The sequence below is a fragment of the Lactuca serriola genome, chromosome 7 (assembly GCF_051521515.1).
Source record: "Lactuca serriola cultivar US96UC23 chromosome 7, Lser_US96UC23_V15, whole genome shotgun sequence".
Classification (NCBI taxonomy): Eukaryota; Viridiplantae; Streptophyta; class Magnoliopsida; order Asterales; family Asteraceae; genus Lactuca; species Lactuca serriola.
Genome location: NC_136414.1, coordinates 150798243 through 150820808, shown reverse-complemented (window position 1 = coordinate 150820808; position 22566 = coordinate 150798243).

Genomic DNA, 22566 nt, shown 5'->3' with positions numbered 1-22566 from the left:
TACAGCAGGGCAGGTGCCAACTCCTGCCCTTGGGACTTCAAGTACCGCCAGCGGTTGCCGAGGCCGGGCAAAGGCGCCCACGGCTCGGAGCCGAGTTTTCCGGTTGATTTCAGCAAGGATTCGAGCAGCGCCAAGTGAAGGAGGTATGTATCTTTTACCTCCCTATCAATTATTATTCATGATATTATTGTTATGTTGTTGCATTGATGTCACACCCCAAAACCGGAACAACGGAAACGTTCTGGGGTGGATGACGTCATGTCAAGTATCACAACACATGCATTATAGTAATCAAAGTACAACAAAACATTGCATTAATAGTAATAGTTTTACATGGTTCACATTACAATACATCAAAGTAATACAAGTAAATATAATAAGTACAACATGGTACTAAGCTATCTTCATCAACAGCTCCGGGGATGTACCTGTCTAATGCTGACCTAAGAATACAAGTTATTTGAAAAGCGAGTATCAGCATTTTTACAAATGCTGGTGAGTTCATAAGCATTTAGTGACTTTTTATCCAAATAACCTTATAATGAAGTAGTTTAAGAGATTTCAGTGTATTAGAGTTATTTCCAGAAAATCCTATATTTTCTTTAATAAAAGCAACCTTCTACCAAGACTGGACAGAGTTATGTGGTAAAAGTAGTTTTCCATTAATCGCTATCATTATCAAAATACTGAATTTGATTATTAAAGAAAGCAAGAGAAGTCAGGGAAATAACATATGCCTCAGCAGTGAGGACTGCTGACTAAGGCAAAGGAATCATAGACTCCAGGAGGGTATCGAACGAACGACACGCCTGGTTCAGTCTAACAAAAGAAGACACAGACCCCAGAAGGTACCAAATGAAAGGTACAACTGGTAAGGTCTAAAACAGTGATTATAGACCGCAGACAGTATCAAATGAAAGATACATCTTGCAAGGTCAAAACAGAGAATACAGACCGCAGACAGTATCAAATGAAAGATACATCTTGCAAGGTCAAAACAGAGAATACAGACCGCAGACAGTATCAAATGAAAGATACATCTTGCAAGGTCAAAACAGAGGATACAGACCGCAGACAGTATCAAATGAAAGATACATCTTGCAAGGTCAAAACAGAGGATACAGACCGCAGATAGTATCAAATGAAAGATACATCTTGCAAGGTCAAAACAGTGTGACTCTGAAAATGAGTTACCAGCATACAATGTAAATTGTCGGTGAATACTGTTACCTTAAGGCCATGAATTATAAGGTAACCCGGGATACTCGTAACCAAACTAACCGACACTAGAGTACCAGACGCCCTACAAGCGTCTATATAATGTGACATTTGTCACCCCTTGGCTTGGTGGGCCGTGGACTGTAGCTAGCAGTCAGGGTGCGGCGGTGTCAATCCCGTATAGATCTATACACACAATGTCCGCTCTCCCTACAAGAGACTCTGGTTACCAACTAGACGACGGAGAAGGCCGTGTCCCGAAGATGCATCCCAAATAGTGGGTAATGACTTCCAAACAGTGGGTAGTGGGTTTCTAATGTAAGTGCTGAACTAGATGTGGAGACTCATGATTGAACTAACTAGAGCAAACCTATATGTCTATGCTCATATACATAACATATAACTAATGAATCAAACGACCTTCGGATGGACATCCGATCCCACCAGACCACATCTCAACGAAGAAAAGGAAATAGGGCGGGCAAACCTTCCTAAGTCCTTCAATCATTACTTATATGCATCTACACAAGCACAGACATCATCTAACTACGATTGAGTGTGTATCAAGTGGAATCATATCATGGAGTATAAGTGTACAGTGTGGAATAACCAACTTGTGAAGTATAAGCGTACAGTGGAATATCCGAGTCGTGAAGTATAAGCGTACAGTGGAATATATGAGTCGTGAAGTATAAGTTTACAGTGTGGGATAATCGAATCGTGAAGTATAGGTGTACCAAGTATAAGTGTATCACGAAGTGGAAACAACAACTGGTGAAGTAAAAACGTCTATCAAGTATAAGTGGCTACAAGTATAAGCGATATAGAGACAATAACCGGTATAAGCGTATCACGAAGGAAATGCGTATTCAAGTAGGAGTTTTAAATAAATGAAAGTGAAGCGGCAGTAACTAACAAGTAAAAGTATATGTCATGAAAAGGGAACTTTGATGAAAACCTTGGAAAAACCTTTATACTCAGGGAAAATCAAAATTGGTATTCTTTGGTAAAATAAGTTAGAAAGCCTTTAGAAATCTTTTGGAAACTTTATAAACTAGTTTAAAATGAATTTAGATAACATAGTATAAGTAAGAGTTTTGAAACAATTGAAAACCTTTTTGAAAACCATTATAGTATCCTACTCGGTAAAACAATGTACAGTGTGGTAAAATCTTGAGCGTGCGGGTTATCAATCACATGTGATTGATATGATAACTGGCATGTTTAACTTGTATTCCCCCCCTATAAAACATGTAAAAACATTGAAAGGTTCATTCAGGGGTATGAACTCACCTGGTGTAAGTAGGTCCGACGAAGGTGCCGTTTGGGCGTTCGGCGTCACGTAAAGACTTGGACACACTTAGTGACCTATTTAACATATGATAACATATGTTTACATACAATTAGTATATTTAATACTAATTAAACACGTATACGCACTCAAAGGAGCGGAAAACACTTTGGATAAGTGTTTGGGGTGTCCCGGGTAGCGTCTAAAGGTGTGTATGGCTTAGGAATGGAGTTTACTCTCCGAGAGTAAACTCCCAAAGCTTAGTTTACGGCCCAGGGACTATTCACCATGAGTTTACGACCGTAAACTCATGGTGAGGGGTTCTAGTTTGTTTTAAGGCTTCTAACTTGTTCATGGAATTATTCTAGGTCCAAAACTATATAGTATGAGTGAGTTTAAGGTTTAAGGGCATTAAAATGGAGTTTGCGGCCCATGGACAACTCCTAATGGAGTTTACGGCCGTAAACTCTTATTCCTTGAGTTTAGTGAAGTTTAAAGCCCCTAATACCTTCCTAGTAATTTATAATGAAGTGTGAGGCCATTTGGGGGAATTAAAACTAACATTTGGGCATGTTTGGGGGTGTTTACAGCCCTGGTACATGCCTGGGCCGTAAACTCCTTTTGACCCTCCATTTTGATGTGTTTAAATGGTTTAAACCCGAAATGATAAGCCCCTAATTTATGTATTAAGTCCAAGGGTGTTTTAGGAGTGTGTTTGGGGCATTTTTGCAAGGGTTTGAGGTGTTTACGGCCTAAGCATATGCCTGGGCCGTAAACTCCTTTTTATGCCTCAAAATGATTGTTTTAATTGATCAAACACTCCTAGGCTAAATCCTCAATTTATTTCCAAGCCTTTAGGGACATTTTGGGGTCATTTTGGCCTTATTTAAGGTGTTTACGGCCTAAGGAGGAGCTTAGGCCGTAAACTCCTCTTTCACAGCTTCCAATTCTGATTTTTGGGCTATAAACACCCATAATGTTTAGAACAAGCTAGGATAAGCGGACTTACGATTTGGAAGCGTTTGGTTGCGGATTTGGGGCGAAAACGGGTCTAGAGAGAGAGTATAGAGAGAGAGAGGGTGGAAAAGGCTCCAATGGAGTTTACTCCCCCTTATATATGGGTGGGAGTTGGAGCTCAGTGATATTCTACTCGATACTGTCGTTTAACGGGGCTTTTGGTCGCACCCGATTTAGTGGTCGTAATAATAAAAACTAACTTTTTCCATTTAAATGAAAATGTGTATTACGAGTTTTTATTTCTTTTATCACGACTTAACGACATAAATATATAAATAAATGAAACATTTATTTATTTGACGACCTCTAATTAACGGAACTTTTATACAGTGTAATATTTCGTTAACGGTAACGGGGAAATGTAACGGAACAAACTTGGGTTGTCACATCATCCCCCCGTTAAAGGGAATTTCGTCCCGAAATTCAGGTCTAGGCAAGGAAGTAGGTATGAATGACCGGGTAGAGGCAGGAGGATACTCCCTATTCTGTTTGTCCTCGCATTCCCCTGTGAATCTTTGGTCTGTGTTTGTTATCTCAACATACCTTCACCTACGGGATGCGGATTCCGCCTCGGTAGCTAGTGGGTTCTGACTGGTGTATCTACGAGGTTAGGGTTCTCATTGGTCTCTATCAAGATGAGTGGGATACGCAGAGTGTCGTCGGGTAATCGCATATCAAGTCTAAGAAGTGGATCGATCGAGGTGTGAAGCTTGTGGAATATCCGAAAGTAGTAGCGGCCTGAAAAGGGGTTGGACCAAATCTCCATGAGAATCCTCATATGGTCCTAAGCTCTCGGAATGGTAGAGATTTTCAGCACTTAGAACATAGTGTACTTCTATGGCAAGATCATCACTGGTGTGATCGCCATTCCGAAGTTCCTAATGTTCTTACTCGTACTGTGTGTGGTCCTTCAGGTTGGTTCTTAGGGAGCTCGGGTGGTCTTTGGTTGCGTGATTCCTGTCATCTGGCTGATAGAGACTTTCTACATCGTCGAGTGGGTTGCGTGACTATGGTTATCTGTTTGCTGAAGAGTGTCTACCTGAAGCTTGTGCAAAGGAAACTGCACTAACGAATCTTGAGATACGGAAACCCTCCGGGTCAGGGAGATAGGGTTTCACTAGACTAGTGTTGGACTATCTCGGGGGGTGGTTCTACTATTTTTGCGCGAGATAGTATTCGTGGAACACCTAATAGTCCAATGAACCTCGCGAGACGTGCCCTAATTTCCAAGGCGTTGGTTTATCCTAGTGCGGAAAGCGCATGCTCCTGCATAACCCCTCGACTAACACCAAGGCTGGTGTCAAGTCTATAATCTCTTCGGGATCTGGGTCATGATGCTGAATGCAACTACGCTCGTGCTTTGATCAAGTATTCCTGGATGCGGAGGTTATCCTGTGGTTCTCGGTATTCTAGTGTTTACTTCGGAGAATGAAGTCTATCTTCTACAGGGCGACGACGATTTCCTCCATACGAGAGGGTGGAGGATGATAGGCACTACTCGTCTATAACGGGGTGGACGAAGTGCCTGAGTAGTGCGAGCATCTACTACAACCACTCCTTCAAAGGTTCTGAGTTTCTTTGTCTAGGTCAACTCTAGTGAGTATAGGGTCTCATCACTCGGAACTTTAATAGTTCAACCCGCAGTGATTCTCTTGACTCCAGCTCCTATTTTATGGAATAGGATGAAGGGATTTGCTACTAGGTTTGTGGTAGAGCTCATGCTTAGCCTAACCACTAATAACGGGTGTATGCAAGCAATATATAATTGAGGTCGGCAGGATGTTTAGCTGTGCGACTCCACCCCAAACCCACAACCCAACGAGGAACAGGGAATAGGGAGGAAACACACACCTTAAATCTTTTTGATCTCAATTATATGCCACCTTTATGCATATACCTAGTTATAGTGGTCAGTCTCATGAGTTCTGTTCTCTGGGTTCACGAACCTAATGTGCGAGGTGCGGAGGGTCTTTCTGGGGATTCTTTGAAGTATGCTCCAGATAGTTATTGTCTTCTGGAGTATCTACAGTGTCCTTCACTTTGGTGTTCATCTGACTACGAGGAGTCAGTCAACGGTGCGTGGTACCTTCTCTTGGGTACTTCGGAAGGTTTGAGATAAGAGGGACGATTGACGGATCGCATTAGGTTTGATTATTTGCATTATGTTTAGGTTCAGAAGAACCTTTATTTGCCGACATGGCTACGGAGAAAGTTCTTTTTACACAACACTAAGGATGTACACATGGTTGCACGAAGTCGAACCATGATCAGTAGAGTCGTCGAAGTTGGCATACCTCGACATGATATAAAGTGAAGATCGATAGAGTCATGCGCCGAACAGGCACACAAGTTTCTAGGCGTCTAAGGTTTCATCCTGTGTATCACTACCGCGGATACTTGGACCGATAGAGTCGACGCGAAACTATAGAGATTTCTAAGTGTTTCCGAGTAGAGTACCTTTTCATGAATGGATTCTCACGAGGCATTTCTATAATCGCCTAACATATACTAGTCATGTAGAGTTAAGGTGGGGAGGACTGTTGACTGAGCGACTCCGCCCTAAATCCACAACCAAACGAGGAACAGGAAATGAGGCGACATTCACTCACTCTAGGTCTATCCATCTTAACTATACATGGTCGTAACGTATATGTTTAGCCATTATAGTTTTACCTAATGAATTTTAAATTTTATAACAGTGCTGCGACTTTCACCTTATTGGAGAAAATATTTACATTTGAATTAGTCTTTTAATGTTCTCGGTTAGTTATCTAGGATCGAGAGACGTACCAAAAATCTAACAGGTTCCTTGATGCTTCTCCCTAAGCATTAGAGTTAGGCTCCTCTGGTGTCTTTGTCTTTCCCTTCGGTTGGGCAGTCCCTTTTGAAGTGTCCCATTTCACCACATAGGTGGCAAACTGTATGGGTCGCCACATTGGTGGTTGATGTAATGAACTCAACCGGGGTTCTGTAGACGCGAGCAGTATGCCCCAACATGTGGCACCTAACACAATAGAGCTCCCGGTAGACACCATGATGATGGTAGCTGCAATTACTGCAGTGGGGAAGGTTTCCTAAGTATGGTCTCCTAGGCGTAGAGATGGGAGGGTTGGCAGGGATATTGACTGTCTCAGCTCGTTGCCCTTCGAAAGGTCCTTGAGCCGAGGTACTTCCCTCCTCGATCTTGATCTTTCTCTTCAGTGGGTTTGAGTGAGGTTCTTGGGTGGTTGGGTATGAAAGTGTTGGTTGCTGCTGTCCATTGCTAGGATCGGAAATCCCGACAGGCACCTTGCTAACATTGGCGTTGTTAGCATTCAGGTGAGCCATGACAGCTGCTACGGCTGCCGAGACTGCAGCTTGGAACGTAGTTTCATCGAATAAGAGAGTAGGTTTCTTGCTTGTGGACTGGTTACGCTTCTTCGGTGGCATGGTTTCCCCTACACGGAAAGGAATACAAGGTAATGAGAGACGATGGCTAACCCTGGACATATCTGTCCTGACTGTATTAGGTATAAATTTTTCCCGTGCCTCGGGTACTGGTTGTCTGAGTGTCGACCTACATCCCTATGATGTAGTCCTGGAAATCAAGGTAGGAGTATGAGTATTGGAGAAAGGCCATAAGATGCGAGTCGTTCCTACTACGTTACCTTTATACTGGGAAAGGTTTTCACTCTCCGGCCTGGAGAGATTTTTGAGAACAGTTCGGAACGAAACCGCGAAAAGACAGACTCATGAGGGCTTATGGTTAGATATTTTCAATTGAGGTGTGGGGATCCACTTTAATCGTGTAACTGGCAACGGGAAACGGCGATTCACCTAACACATAGCGTGAGTAGTGTAACCACTAACTCACTAAATTGTATTATTTTACGGGTTTATTAGTGTGACGAACACGAGGAAAAGACAATTCTCGGGTTCCATGCACTGGCTCCCTCTGTCTGCCTCGTATCTTTGGCTGGTATCGGCGTTGGTTTCCTTCAGGTAGTTACCTAGGGTTCTTCTCTTGTGAAGACATATTGAATTTCTACTCTGCCTTCCTTCTGATTCCAACTCTGGGTGTCATCACTTCATGATGGATGACTGGGAATCTCCGAAGTTTAGGCGAATTTCTAACCGATGTCCCTAAAAGATATAGGCACTTGGTGAATTCAATAGTCTCGACCTAGTTCATTCGTTTCCTAGCTGGAAATCTTCTCAATGAACTTCTTCGGGGTCAGACTCAACCCTTCTGTTAAGCACTGAAGTGGATAGGGTTTTCTACAGGGTTCGTGTGAGAATGGAAATGTCTAAAGAATCCTAAGAGATTATTAACATTTCACTGAATGATCCATATCGAGTCCTGCTACGATTACACAGGGTACACAAATCATATATAGCTTAGATCCGATAGGCCTTCGAATATGTGATACTACTCGGTATCCACATCCAAACAAGGAAAAGGAAGTAGAGCGAAACCACACATTCTTAGCCTATGGGATCCTTATTATATATAACCTTGGGTGTATACCCTCTGTATTTGTAGGTATATCAATAAGGATCTTTTTAGTTCTTCACACAAGGTTGGTTATGGATTCTAAAGTACCCCTATGGTATTTTAATTCTTGTTTGATTCTTATCTTCTGATTATGATTTTGGGATTAGTGTGAATCTTTTAGTGTTCCAAAATACTCCTATAGTATTTTAACTTTATGTTTGGCTCTAATATTCCTAGTTGGTAAGTTTCAGACCTGTTGCAACACCACTATCACTCCCAAGCACACGTTCATCACATCTCGAATAAATGTAGTTGATCAGGTTACATTTATTCCAGCTTACGATTACATAACTGCCCAGGTTTGACGGTAATGCTCAACATCCGAAGACTTTTATTCTTGTTCTTCTTGTGATACTTTTGTTCGGGTATTTAGATTCTGGATGCTATTATACTTTGGTAAAATATGGTTATATTTTAAAGTATAATTCTTGGTCAGAGTGTTTTATCCCTTTTGTATTTATAGGTTGTATATCTTTTATGAATTGATATACTTAGCTCACTATAAACAATGCTCTGATACCAATCTGTCACACCCCAAAACCGGAACGGCGGAAACGTTCTGGGGTGGATGACGTCATGTCAAGTATCACAACACATGCATTATAGTAATCAAAGTACAACAAAACATTGCATTAATACTAATAGTTTTACATGGTTCACATTACAATACATCAAAGTAATACAAGTAAATATAATAAGTACAACATGGTACTAAGCTATCTTCATCAACAACTCTGGGGATGTACCTGTCTAATGCTGACCTGAGAATACAAGTTATTTGAAAAGCGAGTATCAACATTTTTACAAATGCTGGTGAGTTCATAAGCATTTAGTGACTTTTTATCCAAATAACCTTATAATGAAGTAGTTTAAGAGATTTCAATGTATTAGAGTTCTTTCCAGAAAATCCTATATTTTCTTTAATAAAAGCAGCCTTCTACCAAGACTGGACAGAGTTATGTGGTAAAAGTAGTTTTCCATTAATCGCTATCATTATCAAAATACTGAATTTGATTATTAAAGAAAGAAAGAGAAGTCAGGGAAATAACATATGCCTCAACAGTGAGGACTGCTGACTAAGGCAAAGGAATCATAGACTCCAGGAGGGTATTGAACGAACGACACGCCTGGTTCAGTCTAACAAAAGAAGACACAGACCCCAGAAGGTACCAAATGAAAGGTACAACTGGTAAGGTCTAAAACAGTGATTACAGACCGTAGACAGTATCAAATGAAAGATACATCTTGCAAGGTCAAAACAGAGAATACAGACCGCAGACAGTATCAAATGAAAGATACATCTTGCAAGGTCAAAACAGAGAATACAGACCGCAGACAGTATCAAATGAAAGATACATCTTGCAAGGTCAAAACAGAGGATACAGACCGCAAACAGTATCAAATGAAAGATACATCTTGCAAGGTCAAAACAGAGGATACAGACCGCAGATAGTATCAAATGAAAGATACATCTTGCAAGGTCAAAACAGTGTGACTCTGAAAATGAGTTACCAGCATACAATGTAAATTGCCGGTGAATACTGTTACCTTAAGGCCATGAATTATAAGGTAACCCGAGATACTCATAACCATACTAACCGACGCTAGAGTACCAGACGCCCTACAAGCGTCTATATAATGTGACATTTGTCACCCCTTGGCTTGGTGGGTCGTGGACTGTAGCTAGCAGTCAGGGTGCAGCGGTGTCAATCCCGTATAGATCTATACACACAATGTCCGCTGTCCCTACAGGAGACTCTGGTTACCAACTAGACGACGGAGAAGGCCGTGTCCTGAAGATGCATCCCAAATAGTGGGTAATGACTTCCAAACAGTGGGTAGTGGGTTTCTAATGTAAGTGCTGAACTAGAGGTGGAGACTCATGACTAAACTGACTAGAGCAAACCTATATGTCTATGCTCATATACATAACATATAACTAATGAATCAAACGACCTTCGGATGGACATCCGATCCCACTAGACCACATCTCAACGAAGAAAAGGAAATAGGGCGGGCGAACCTTCCTAAGTCCTTCAATCATTACTTATATGCATCTACACAAGCACAGACATACATCTAACTACGATTGAGTGTGTATCAAGTGGAATCATATCGTGGAGTATAAGTGTACAGTGTGGAATAACCGACTTGTGAAGTATAAGCGTACAATGGAATATCCGAGTCGTGAAGTATAAGCGTACAGTGGAATATCCGAGTCGTGAAGTATAAGCGTATAGTGGAATATCCGAGTCGTGAAGTATAAGTGTACAGTGTCGAATAATCGAATCGTGAAATATAAGTGTACCAAGTATAAGTGTATCACGAAGTGGAAACGACAACTGGTGAAGTAAAAACGTCTATCAAGTATAAGTGGCTACAAGTATAAGCGATATAGAGACAATAACCGGTATAAGCGTATCACGAAGGAAATGCGTATTCAAGTAGGAGTTTAAAATAAATGAAAGCGAAGTAGCAATAACTAACAAGTAAAAGTATATGTCGTGAAAAGGGAACTTTGATGAAAACCTTGGAAAAACCTTTATACCCAGGGAAAATCATAATTGGTATTCTTTGGTAAAATAAGTTAGAAAGCCTTTAGAAATCTTTTGGAAACTTTATAAACCAGTTTAAAATGAATTTAGATAAAACAGTATAAGTAAGAGTTTTGAAACAATTGAAAACCTTTTTGAAAACCATTATAGTATCCTACTCGGTAAAACAGTGTACAGTGTGGTAAAATCTTGAGCGTGCGGGTTATCAATCACATGTGATTGATATGATAACTGGCATGTTTAACTTGTATTCCCCCCCTATAAAACATGTAAAAACATTGAAAGGTTCATTCAGGGGTATGAACTTACCTGGTGTAAGTAGGTCCGACGAAGGTGCCATTTGGGCGTTCGGTGTCACGTAAAGACTTGGACACACTTAGTGACCTATTTAACAAATGATAACATATGTTTACATACAATTAGTATATTTAATACTAATTAAACATGTATACAGACTCAAAGGAGCAGAAAAAACTTTGGATAAGTGTTTGGGGTGTCCCGGGTAGCGTCTAAAGGTGTGTATGGCTTAGGAATGGAGTTTACTCTCCGAGAGTAAACTCCCAAAGCTAAGTTTACGGCCCAGGGACTATTCACCATGAGTTTACGGCCGTAAACTCATGGTGAGGGGTTCTAGTGTGTTTTAAGGCTTCTAACTTGTTCATGGAATTATTCTAGGTCCAAAACTATATAGTATGAGTGAGTTTAAGGTTTAAGGGCATTAAAATGGAGTTTGCGGCCCATGGACAACTCCTAATGGAGTTTACGGCCGTAAACTCTTATTCCTTGAGTTTAGTGAAGTTTAAAGCCCCTAATACCTTCCTAGTAATTTATAATGAAGTGTGAGGCCATTTGGGGGAATTAAAACTAACATTTGGGCATGTTTGGGGGTGTTTACGACCCTGGTACATGCCTGTGCCGTAAACTCCTTTTGTCCCTACATTTTGATGTGTTTAAATGGTTTGAACCCGAAATGATAAGCCCCTAGTTTATGTATTAAGTCCAAGGGTGTTTTAGGAGTGTGTTTGGGGCATTTTTGCAAGGGTTTGAGGTGTTTACGGCCTAAGCATATGCCTGGGCCGTAAACTCCTTTTTATGCCTCAAAATGATTGTTTTAATTGATCAAACACTCCTAGGCTAAATCCTCAATTTATTTCCATGCCTTTAGGGACATTTTGGGGTCATTTTGGCCTTATTTAAGGTGTTTACGGCCTAAGGAGGATCTTTGGCCGTAAACTCCTCTTTCACAGCTTCCAAGTCCGATTTTTGGGCTATAAACACAAGTCATAATGTTTAGAACAAGCTAGGATAAGCGGACTTACGATTTGGAAGCGTTTGGTTGCGGATTTGGGGCGAAAACGGGTCTAGAGAGAGAGTATAAAGAGAGAGAGAGAGAGGGTGGAAAAGGCTCCAATGGAGTTTACTCCCCCTTATATATGGGTGGGAGTTGGAGCTCAGTGATATTCTACCCGATACTGTCGTTTAACGGGGCTTTTGGTCGCACCCGATTTAGTGGTCGTAATAATAAAAACTAACCTTTTCCATTTAAATGAAAATGTGTATTACGAGTTTTCATTTCTCTTATCACGACTTAACGACATAAATATATAAATAAATGAAACATTTATTTATTTGACGACCTCTAATTAACGGAACTTTTATACAGTGAAATATTCCGTTAACGGTAACGGGGAAATGTAACGGAACAAACTTGGGTTGTCACAATTGATGTCAATAAGCATATGTGTTGGGGTATTATATTACCTGCTTGTGACAAATTTTTATGCCATCTGCATACCTTGGAATTGAATGGTGAATTGGAGGTCATCCCCTCTAGATCAAGTTACTTCGGATACAGTAACTGTAGCATGTATGTGTAAGATGTAGTAGTGCGTTACTACTTGCGGAAGGTGTTAGTCGGGTAATGATCAGTTATATTCTCAGTAGTGATAATTCAGAGTTTTTAGTGGAGTAGCTAGCGGTCAGTAGGGAAGTGGGTTGGGGATGTGCACCCCAAACGCAGGTTCTCGAGATGTAGTCCCTAAAGCAAATACAGTTAAGGATCGAAGGGTGCTCAGTTAGATAGCAAGAATGGTGCGGATCTGGTAAGAGTTAGTTGGAGTGCCGACAGAGGTAAACATTGGCGGACAGCAGATCGCCCTTTTAATGGAAGGAAGGTTGGGAATCCTTTCGACTAGTGAGCAGTAAGGAGTTAGCCGAATCCAATTGGGGGAGAACCCTCCGAGTATACAAGGATAAGAGCCACGTAGACCCAGAATGAGTGTGCGGCCTCTAAGAAGAAAAGATAGTAGCACAGTGATTGATGGATTGAGGAGTTCAGGTTTGGGAGTTTGAGGACCTTTCGAACAGTTAGTTCATGTAATCGAGATGGTTAGAAGCTGGTTGGGAACCCAGGATTGGAGGACCACCTGTAGGGCTCAAGTGAGTCGGAATGAGGATCCTGAGAACGGTTAGCAAGAGATGCTTTCGTATTAGTAGCCAGTGACAGAGTCAGCATGTAGAGTTGTGTAGATTCAGGAGTTGGGAGTTTGGAAACTTCCCAATAATAGCTTCTTGTATCTGGATTAGTATACGGTTGGTTTGGGAACCAAGACGAAGAATTCCTCGACGAAGCGCTAAGTATATCAAGGATATAAGATGTCGAGGTTGATGCAGTATTCAAAGACTGAGGGCTGGTTTTGAGAAATCAGGATGAGGAATCACTAGCAGGACTAGGGATAGTCAGGATGTCCTCAGATAGTAATAGTAGTGTTGTAAGTCTGCGGGGATAGTCGTAGCATTCACTAGCAGTCAGATAGTAGTAGTAGTGTTGTAAGTCTGCGGGGGTAGCCGTAGCATTCACTAGCAGTCATATAGTTGTAGTAGTAGTAGTAGTAGAGTTGTAAGTCTGCGAGGGTAGCCGTAGCATTCACTAGCAGTCAAATAGTAGTAGTAGTGTTGTAAGTCTGCGGGGGTAGCCGTAGCATTCACTAGCAGTCAGATAGTAGTAGTAGTGTTGTAAGTCTGCGGGGGTAGCCGTAGCATTCACTAGCAGTCATATAGTAGTAGTAGTGTTGTAAGTCTGCGGGGGTAGCCGTAGCATTCACTAGCAGTCAGATAGTAGTATAGTGTTGAAGTCTGCGGAAGTAGCCGTAGCACTCGTCCAGTTAGTAGATAGCATGATCGCGATATTTGGATGCGGGGGAAATAGTAGTACCCACCAGTTCGGGTGCAGCAGTGAAGATATGGGAATCCACGGGTTAGATTTCGGATTTCCCAAATGGTTCAGTTATGGTTAAGTCGGCGATTCGACAGTCGGATCATCACCACAGTTATGAGGTCAGAGTAGCAGTGGACCGTTGGGGTTCGGGTATGTTATGGGCTACCGTTAGTCTGGGAGCCATCATGTTGTTAGTCGTGGAATTGATGATGTCAGGATGTGACGTTTGGACCTGATCAGTGGATCGGGAGGTTGATAGAGCCACAGTGACAGGATAACTAGTGGAAACTAGTTCCACAGAAAGATTTCGTTCAGAAGTCGTAGGAGCGACTAAGTGAGGAGTCTTTTGACTCCACAGTTGAGTTGGAACTTGGTGTTGCAGATAACCGACAAATGATTGGTAACCAGGAAGGTCTTGAGATAATTCGGGAAGCAGTGTTTCGTGCAGTTCAGTGTTTCAGGCGTATTCAGAGTTTCAAGCATGTTCATTGTTTCATGCAGTTTAGAGTTTCAGGCATGTTCAGTGTTTCATGCAGTTCAGTGTTTCAGGTAGCTCAGTGTTTCAGGCAGTTCAGAGTTTCAGGCATGTTCAGTATTGCACGCACTTCAATGTTTGGATAGTTTCAGACTTTTGGACAATATTAGTATTTGTGTTGAAATTCAGGTAAGGACGATATAGTTGGTTGATTTGGGAATGGAAAGTCCCTCTCAGTAGGATCAGTTAAGTCTTCTGCCAAGTATAAGTGATCTACAAGGGTAATTAGGCAGGTAGCCTTTCTTTCGGGTAGGGAGACTCAAGTTTTTTTTGGAGGTTGAGTAGTCAGATGAGAGATAAGAAGGCTAGTTCCAGCAGCATCGATTCAGTATGGGTGGCAGAATGGATAAAATGGTTATAGATAGTCGAAGTACCTTCAGAAGCCGCTGAAAGCAACTATGAGATTGCGATGGGGTGTAGTAACCGGTAGGAGTCCGGTAAACCAGATATGGAGGCATCAGTAAGGACCAGGGCGGTCTCGGTTCATCCGGAAGGCGGATAAGGGAAAACAAAAATTTTCAGTCAGTGGCAGTAATGGAAATCGGACTATGGTAGAATTCGAATAGTTGATTGATGGATACTCAATGCTAAATAGCGAAAAGTGTCCAGTGCATAGCCTGTGGTAAGCAGTAAGTGGGTTGTGAAATAGTTGACCATAGCGGACTTCGAGGACGAAGTCTAGTTTAAGTAGGGAAGAGTTGTAACGCCCTGTTCTAAAATATTCGTTTATGGAATTTCAGAGGCCAAGGCCAGGGGAGTTTTAGTCCTTTATTAATTTGGAGTTATTATTCAAGAAGTTTCCGGGTCGGGTTATGCTGTTAGAAGCATAGGATTTCTCGCCACCTTTCTGTGGATATAAAGTTCATCAGAAACGGATCTAGAACGAAGGAGTTATGACACTTTGAAGATTTGGCGAGAATGGCCCTTATAGAGAAAAGTTTGCATGGAAGGCCCTCCATGCATGTTTGGAGCACGCGTGGGTACGCCCAGCGTAAGCTGGGTTACACCCAGAGTAATGAGGCAGCTTGGTCGTGGATGTCCAAGGCATACGCCCAGCGTACGCTAAAAGTCATGAAACCCTAATTTCAGATTGAGCACTATATAAAGGACATTATGGTTCCAACTATAGCCCCCATATGAGCCTCCCCAACCTCAGAAGAAACCCTAGAACGTCCCTACCTCCATTTTATGAGATCTTGACCTTGGAGAACCTATGTTGGTGGATTAAAGCTTGGAAGCAAGGAGAAGAAGGTTGGCAAGGAGGAACCTTTGAGGCTAGAGCTTGTAGATCTGGGATAAGTGCTTCATTTCGGACCTTTGCAAGGTAAAAAGTCTTAAGCTTGATGATTAACCTCTTAGATCTCCTTAGTGCAAGTTTTTGGACCTTTTGGTCCCAAGATTGGGACTTTATGACTTAAGCTCGTTTCTAAGACCAGGGTTGCCTCCCTTAGAGTCATATGAGTCCCAGAAGCAGTAAAGTTTCGACCTTTGTGGTCCTATTAAGTCCATGCATGAGATCTATTCCCCTCTATGGAAGTAGAAGAGTGTTTTGAGAGTTTGGGTTGGTTTGGGCCATACAAAGTCACCAAGTCAGTGACTTTATGGCTTAATGCATAGAATAAGACCTAGATCTAAGTTTATGGCTCTTGAGTCGGAGTATTAAGCACTTAAATGAAAAGTGTCTTAACAGAATGAGTACACCGAGCGTAATTGCAGGTACGCCCCGCGTACTCTCTAGCAGGCCAGTACGCTAAGCGTACATTAGAGTACGCCCCGTGTAGCGCAGTCAGTTGGGCTTATTGCATTTCGGGCCTCGGTGTGGGCTGAGTTGAGACTTAGGGACCCTGGGCTTTAATGGGCCATCAGAATTCAGTTGTTAAGGACCAAGGATTATCATTGGGCTTGAGTAAGGTCCAATAAAGGGATTTGGGCCCAAAGGAGCAAATTGGGCCATTAGTGGGCCTTTAGCGAGGCCATGGATGGATTTGGAAGGAATTGAGGGTTTGGGCTATATTGTGAACCATGCCATAGCAGGGGTAAAATGGTCATTTTACCCATCAAAAGATTCCCCTTTTGATTTAGTGTTTGACTTGTCATGATAGCCGGAGAGCAGCCGGGACAGTAGACGGGGATCTTTTACTCGAGTTTTCAGCAGTCAACATTTCGAGGTGAGTTTCCTTCCAGTAAGAACGGGTCTAAGGCCACAATGCCGGCCCGTTTAGCTAGCAGTAGTTTCTGGACTTCGGTCCGATGCAGTAGTTAGTATGTTTGATGCCTTCGTGGCTCAGACAGGATTTATGTGTTATGTGTTTCGGGTCACGGCCCGATGCAGTATGCAGTATATGTGTGTCCATGTTAGTTGATATGTTTATGTTATGCTTTGTTCAGTTAGTTCCGGACTTCGGTCCGATGCAGTTAGTCCGGAATTCGGTCCGATGCAGGGGACAAGGTCCCAATCAGTTTCCGGATTTCGGTCCGATGTAGGGGGCAAGGCCCCAGTTAGTCCGGGCTTCGGCCCGATGCAGTTTCCGGACTTCGGTCTGATGTAGGGGACATTGTCCCAGTTAGTCCGGGCTTCGGCCCGATGCAGTTTCCGGACTTCGGTCCGATGCAGGGGACATGGTCCCAGTTAGTCCGGGCTTCGGCCCGATGCAGTTTCCGGACTTTGGTCCGATGCAGTGGGCAAGGCCCAGTATGTGCTTTATATGTTGTATGGTATGTGGTAGTTTGGGGGAGCTCACTAAGTTTCGTGCTTACGGTTTTCAGTTTTGGTTTCAGGTACTCAGTTTTCAAAGGAGGAGCTCGGAGAGGTTGCAGTGCACACACGATAGTCAGTTAGCCTGGGGAATGTTTTACTCTGATAATGAGATTATGTTTTGAATTTAATACTCGAAAATTATGTTATGACTTATGATACGTTTTTATAAACATGGTTTAGTAATGTTTTAAAAGAAATTTTTAGTCGTGATTTTTGTGTCGTTACATAATTGATACAATTGATAGTTTGTTTGATTGGTTGATAATGATACACCATTGATGGTATTAATTATTTTCCCATGTCTTGGCTTCAAACTTCCATCTAAGCATGAATAATTTTAGGGGTTTTAAACTTGGTTTGAATCTGAATTGGATTGAAAGATTTGTTTAGTGGGAAGTAGGCAAGTTGGCTTTCAATTAGAACTGTTAAGAAAGGGTTTCAATTAATATATTAGACTTAGACTTTTAATTTTGAGTTGTTTAACTATATTTCATTTTTAGTTATGTTTGAATTAGAATTGTACAAGTCTAGAACAATTAGTAAAATACATAGATGCTTTGATGCTTTTTTCATTTTGAATTAATTTGTTTATGTAGATGATTCAATGGATGATATTGGTGAGATTCCAATTCTATTGGAATGGAATCATGAATTCTAATTTTGTTGAAATGGAATCATGAATTCTAATTCTGCTGGAATGGAGTATGGAAATTTTCTCACTAATTTATGCATGTTCTACAATTCTTGTTTATTGGTTTTGGTGAAATTCACAAGTCCACGTCTTTTTCCAAATGAATTTAGTCTTTTATTTTTCATTTGTTATTACATTATTGGAATCTAAACTACAATTTTGTTTTGTTTTCACAGAAGTTGATGCTTGAAGAACGGACCACAAAATTGAAAGTGATTCTAAGCAACATTATTCTTTTAGAATGTATAAGTGTCGTTGTCAGATTTTGATGTTTTCTTTCCCGTTTTGAAAGTTTTTTTAGTTTTATACTTTAACAATAAATGTAATTCCTAACAATTGTTACCCGTATTCTATAAGAAATAATGTATTTTTTGTTTTTATTCGTCAATTGATTGTTCAAGAATTTGTTATTCTATAAGAAGTTTTTAAAGTCATTATTAAGAAATAAGTTCAAGAATATTTTTATTATTTATGGTTCAAGAATATTTTTATTTTTGAATATACTCATAAACATATTCTGTCAGAATGTCCGAATTAAAAGAATTATAATTCGTAAAATCGGATTTTTAAAATTAATAGAATCTATGAACCCTAAAAAAAATGCAATTTTCCTTTATTAAATCTACATTAATTGAATAAATTACCCTTGTAATTAATTAAGATGATTTTGTCAATTATATTTAATTCAATAATATATATTAATCGCTTTCTTAAAATAAGTAAATTTGATTGGCCCTAATTTATGCATACAATAACACAATAATTACTTTAAACAAAATAACCTAAACCTATATATATATATATATATATATATATATATATATATATATATATATATATATATATTACAAAGACTAAATATGTAAATAAAATCAATTAAACAAAATGTAAAATCGTTTTTTTTAACCTAGCACTTTTGTTTTTCTTAATGGAAAATATTTTTTTTAGAAAATAAAATAAGGGGTACTTTGGGAAAATGCTCATACATGAGTAGAGCTGTAAACGAACCGAATGTTTAGCAAACTGTTCGTGAATCGTTCGACGGAAAGTTCGTTTATGTTCGTTTATTTAATAAATGAACAAACGTTTAGTGAACTGAACCGGTCGGTAGGAAGTTCGTTTATTTAATAAATGAATGAACATAAACACAAATTTTTGTTCTTTTAGTTAAACGAACGAACATGGACAATGGTCTCATTCATTTAATTATGTTTGTGAAGTTCGTTTATTTTGTTCATTTATGTTCATTCATTTAAGTTCATTTTTATGTTAATATATACTCATTTGTGTTGGTTACATTACTATATTATAAGTTTGTGTATGTTCATATATATTCAATATGTTTGTTTATTTTCGTTTATTTATGTTCGTTTATTTATGTTTGTTTAGCATGTTTACAAACAAACACGAACAATATAATTTGTTAAACGAATGAACATGAACAAGAAAACTCATTCATTTATTCGCTTGTGTTCGTTCGTTTGTTCATCTAACTTAAACTAACGAATATGAACAACCCCCGTTTGATTCATTTATAGCCTAACACTGACCAAGTAAAGGACAATGTATCCCTTAAAAATTTTGGTACACCTAATCTTCAAAGCATCAGATCCACCTCTTTTTTCCCGTGCTTGTCATAGTTTCATAGATCATGCAGCTTATAATAAATCGTTCCCATTTAGCAATAGCCCAAAAAGGACCAAAATACGCTTTGGTCATGATACTGTACCAAAAATTCAAATCTTCACATCGTATCTTGCTTCCTCCTTCCTACCAAAGTCTCGAGAATTTCTACAAAACTGAAAATACTAATCATATTTAGTTATAACCATAACAGGACCAATTTACCCTTTTGTCTTTTTAACGCACAAAATCTTTTGAACATTAAAACAATTTATGATCATCCCCTTCCTAAAAGTATTAAGAAAATTCCTTTCACCAATGAAAAAACCTATCACTTTTGGTAACAGCCAAGAAAGAATCAAATGTCATTTTCTATCTTTTATTCTTTTTATTGCACTAGATCATCCACCATTCTTTGATTTTTCATACCACATATATTAAAACCCATATTTTATAATCAAGGTTAAAAGAACTGTCATTATTTCTTTTAAACAAAAAAAGGACCATATGTTATTTTCTATTAATCTTACGCCTTCTTAAAAGAAAGAACCAGTCGCACCCGTGACTACAAGAAATAGCCAAAGAACGACCAATATGCCCCACTCTCTTAATTTTATACTAATTCTTCTTTTATCTATAACCAAAAATACCATTTCTTCCCATAAAACTCCAATTCATGCAAAAACATTGACATTTATTCCAAAAATGATCCTTCTTTTAACACCAAACCACTAACAGATTAACCAATTATGACGTCAAACATTATTTAATTTCCAATAGTTTGATTCATCATTAAAAAAAATTTATTTTCACCAAGAATCCCTAGCTACTCATTCTCTCATTATCAAACCTCAAATAACCTTTCTTAGACAAACATAATCATTTAACCACAAATCTATATAGAAAACCAATTAACTAGCTCTCTTAAGTAAAACTTATGTTTTAAAAAAATACATCAACATAGACCAAAATGAAAAGAATATAAGCAATTAAATATGATTATGATTTTACATTAAATGGAAAAGTCATCAAACCATAGAAAAATCATAGATTTTTAAGCATTAATTACAAATACCGAATAAGATTAACATGAATTTTATTCCCATTACATGGAGATCAATTAAAAAAAGACCAAACCATTCATATCCTAAAAAATTATTTCAAAATAAATCAAAGTTCCCTGGAAATAAACTTTATGTAAACAATCAAAGTTTCACCAACCATAATGAAAGAAGCGGTATCAGGTGGTGTCCTCCCTCTTTGAGGTCGAGGGTTCAAGTCCCGTTGTGGACATAGGTGAAATAGGTCTTGTTAGCTTACGAGTAGATTAGATTTGCCGGTTCAAAAAAAATTCATATAAAGCCTAATTGCTCGCATTAATTGAAAAAAAAGCATGAATTTGTTGTATAAATGCATGCTTATGTAAACAAGTTACATGTAATGGTGAATCCCCTAATGCCAAAGACCAAAAAACATAAACCAATTTGTAGATAAAAGTCATGGTTCTTAAGTTTACTTTTTGTGAGTTTGTAGAAATCCACATTTTGTCAGCCTTAAGTTCATGGTGTGTGGCCTATTTTGGTGAGTATTTGTTTAGAAACAGGTCTGGAGAATATCAATCAACTTGGATAATTTATGGGATCATGATTGCAATCACTTTTCAAAATCTATGATTTCGCCCCTTATGCATGGGGTATCACGAAATTTGATTTCGAATAATCTGAGAGATACAATTTGGAAATTAGGCCACTTCCAAATTCGAAACACAGAAAAATATACATTGTTGTTTTGTGTTCTTTGGAGATAGAGAGAACCAAAAGTATAGTTTTTTAGAGTAAGTTTGTAACCCATTTTCTGGAACATGCAGTATGTTCTTATACAAGAGGGAAAGGTAGTTGGCGGTAGTTACATGTAATTGTTTTCTCCAAAACAAGTGGTTGGATATATGGTTATACTCCCTCCGTCCCAAATTGATAGTCCACTTTTGATTTTTGAAGTCTTTTTTCTTCAACTTTGACCTTAAATAGTTTTATTTGTGTTATATATTACTTGATAAAACTTATAACAATGAAAAAACATTTAAAATATAATCCATTCATATATTTTGCATCAAGTATTATCTATAAAAAAACAAAAATATTTAAGGTCAAAATTGAAGGAAAAAGACTTCAAAAGTCAAAAGTGGACTATCAATTTGGGATGGAGGTAGTAAGACATAACTGATTCTGACATCATAGTGATGTCACCACTTATAATTGGCGAGAAATGCATGGTTGGAGCTTAACTCGTTATAGAAATGCGTTTAACTTTCGAAGCGCTTCCCCTAGACCCCACTAAGGGGTTGCGGCCCCTTAGAACCCTGCACCCATGGGCACTGCCCCCATACCCCCGTATTCCCGAGTTCATATTTACCACATCGAGTGTGCACCCATGGGCACTATTATCTATTCTCAGTTATATCTTGTGTACACAAAGTGTAACTTCCCAAATTTCAAACCAAAATTTTCATTTTAAAAATCAAAGGAAACCATGTGGTGGGATGTCAAGTCCACCAAGCAAATTACACCCTTTACATGCAAATAAAATGTAATATAATGATAAAAAGAGGTATTAATCCTCGGGGAAATGGTTGTATTCAATCACCAATGCAATCCAATAAAACAAGTATAATAAATCTAACTAACTACAATTAAACTAAAGGGGGGAGGGGGTTGTGATTGTTTGAAAACTAAAAGACTTGAGGAACTAAAATACTTGCAATTAAGCAAGATGGTGAGATGCTTAAATATTGGATATAATTGGTCAACTAAGGCAATTCAACACAATGAACATTTTTGTGTTTATCATTCGGATTCAAAATGCAAGCTTATCATTCATCCCAAATTGGTTATAGCAATCATGAAGCATGATATGCCCAAATTCCTCAAAGGTAGTATGGAGGTTGGGGAAGCCCACAACACACCTTCTTAATCAAAATCAAGGACTCAATTGAAGAAATTGAACCCAAGAAATTTGATTAACCTTAAGAATGAAGAAACTCTCAATTCTTGGAGGATGCCAATGCTTACACATTCTATAAAGGATTCATGATCCATAAGCTAGAGATGATTTATACCATCATAAATCC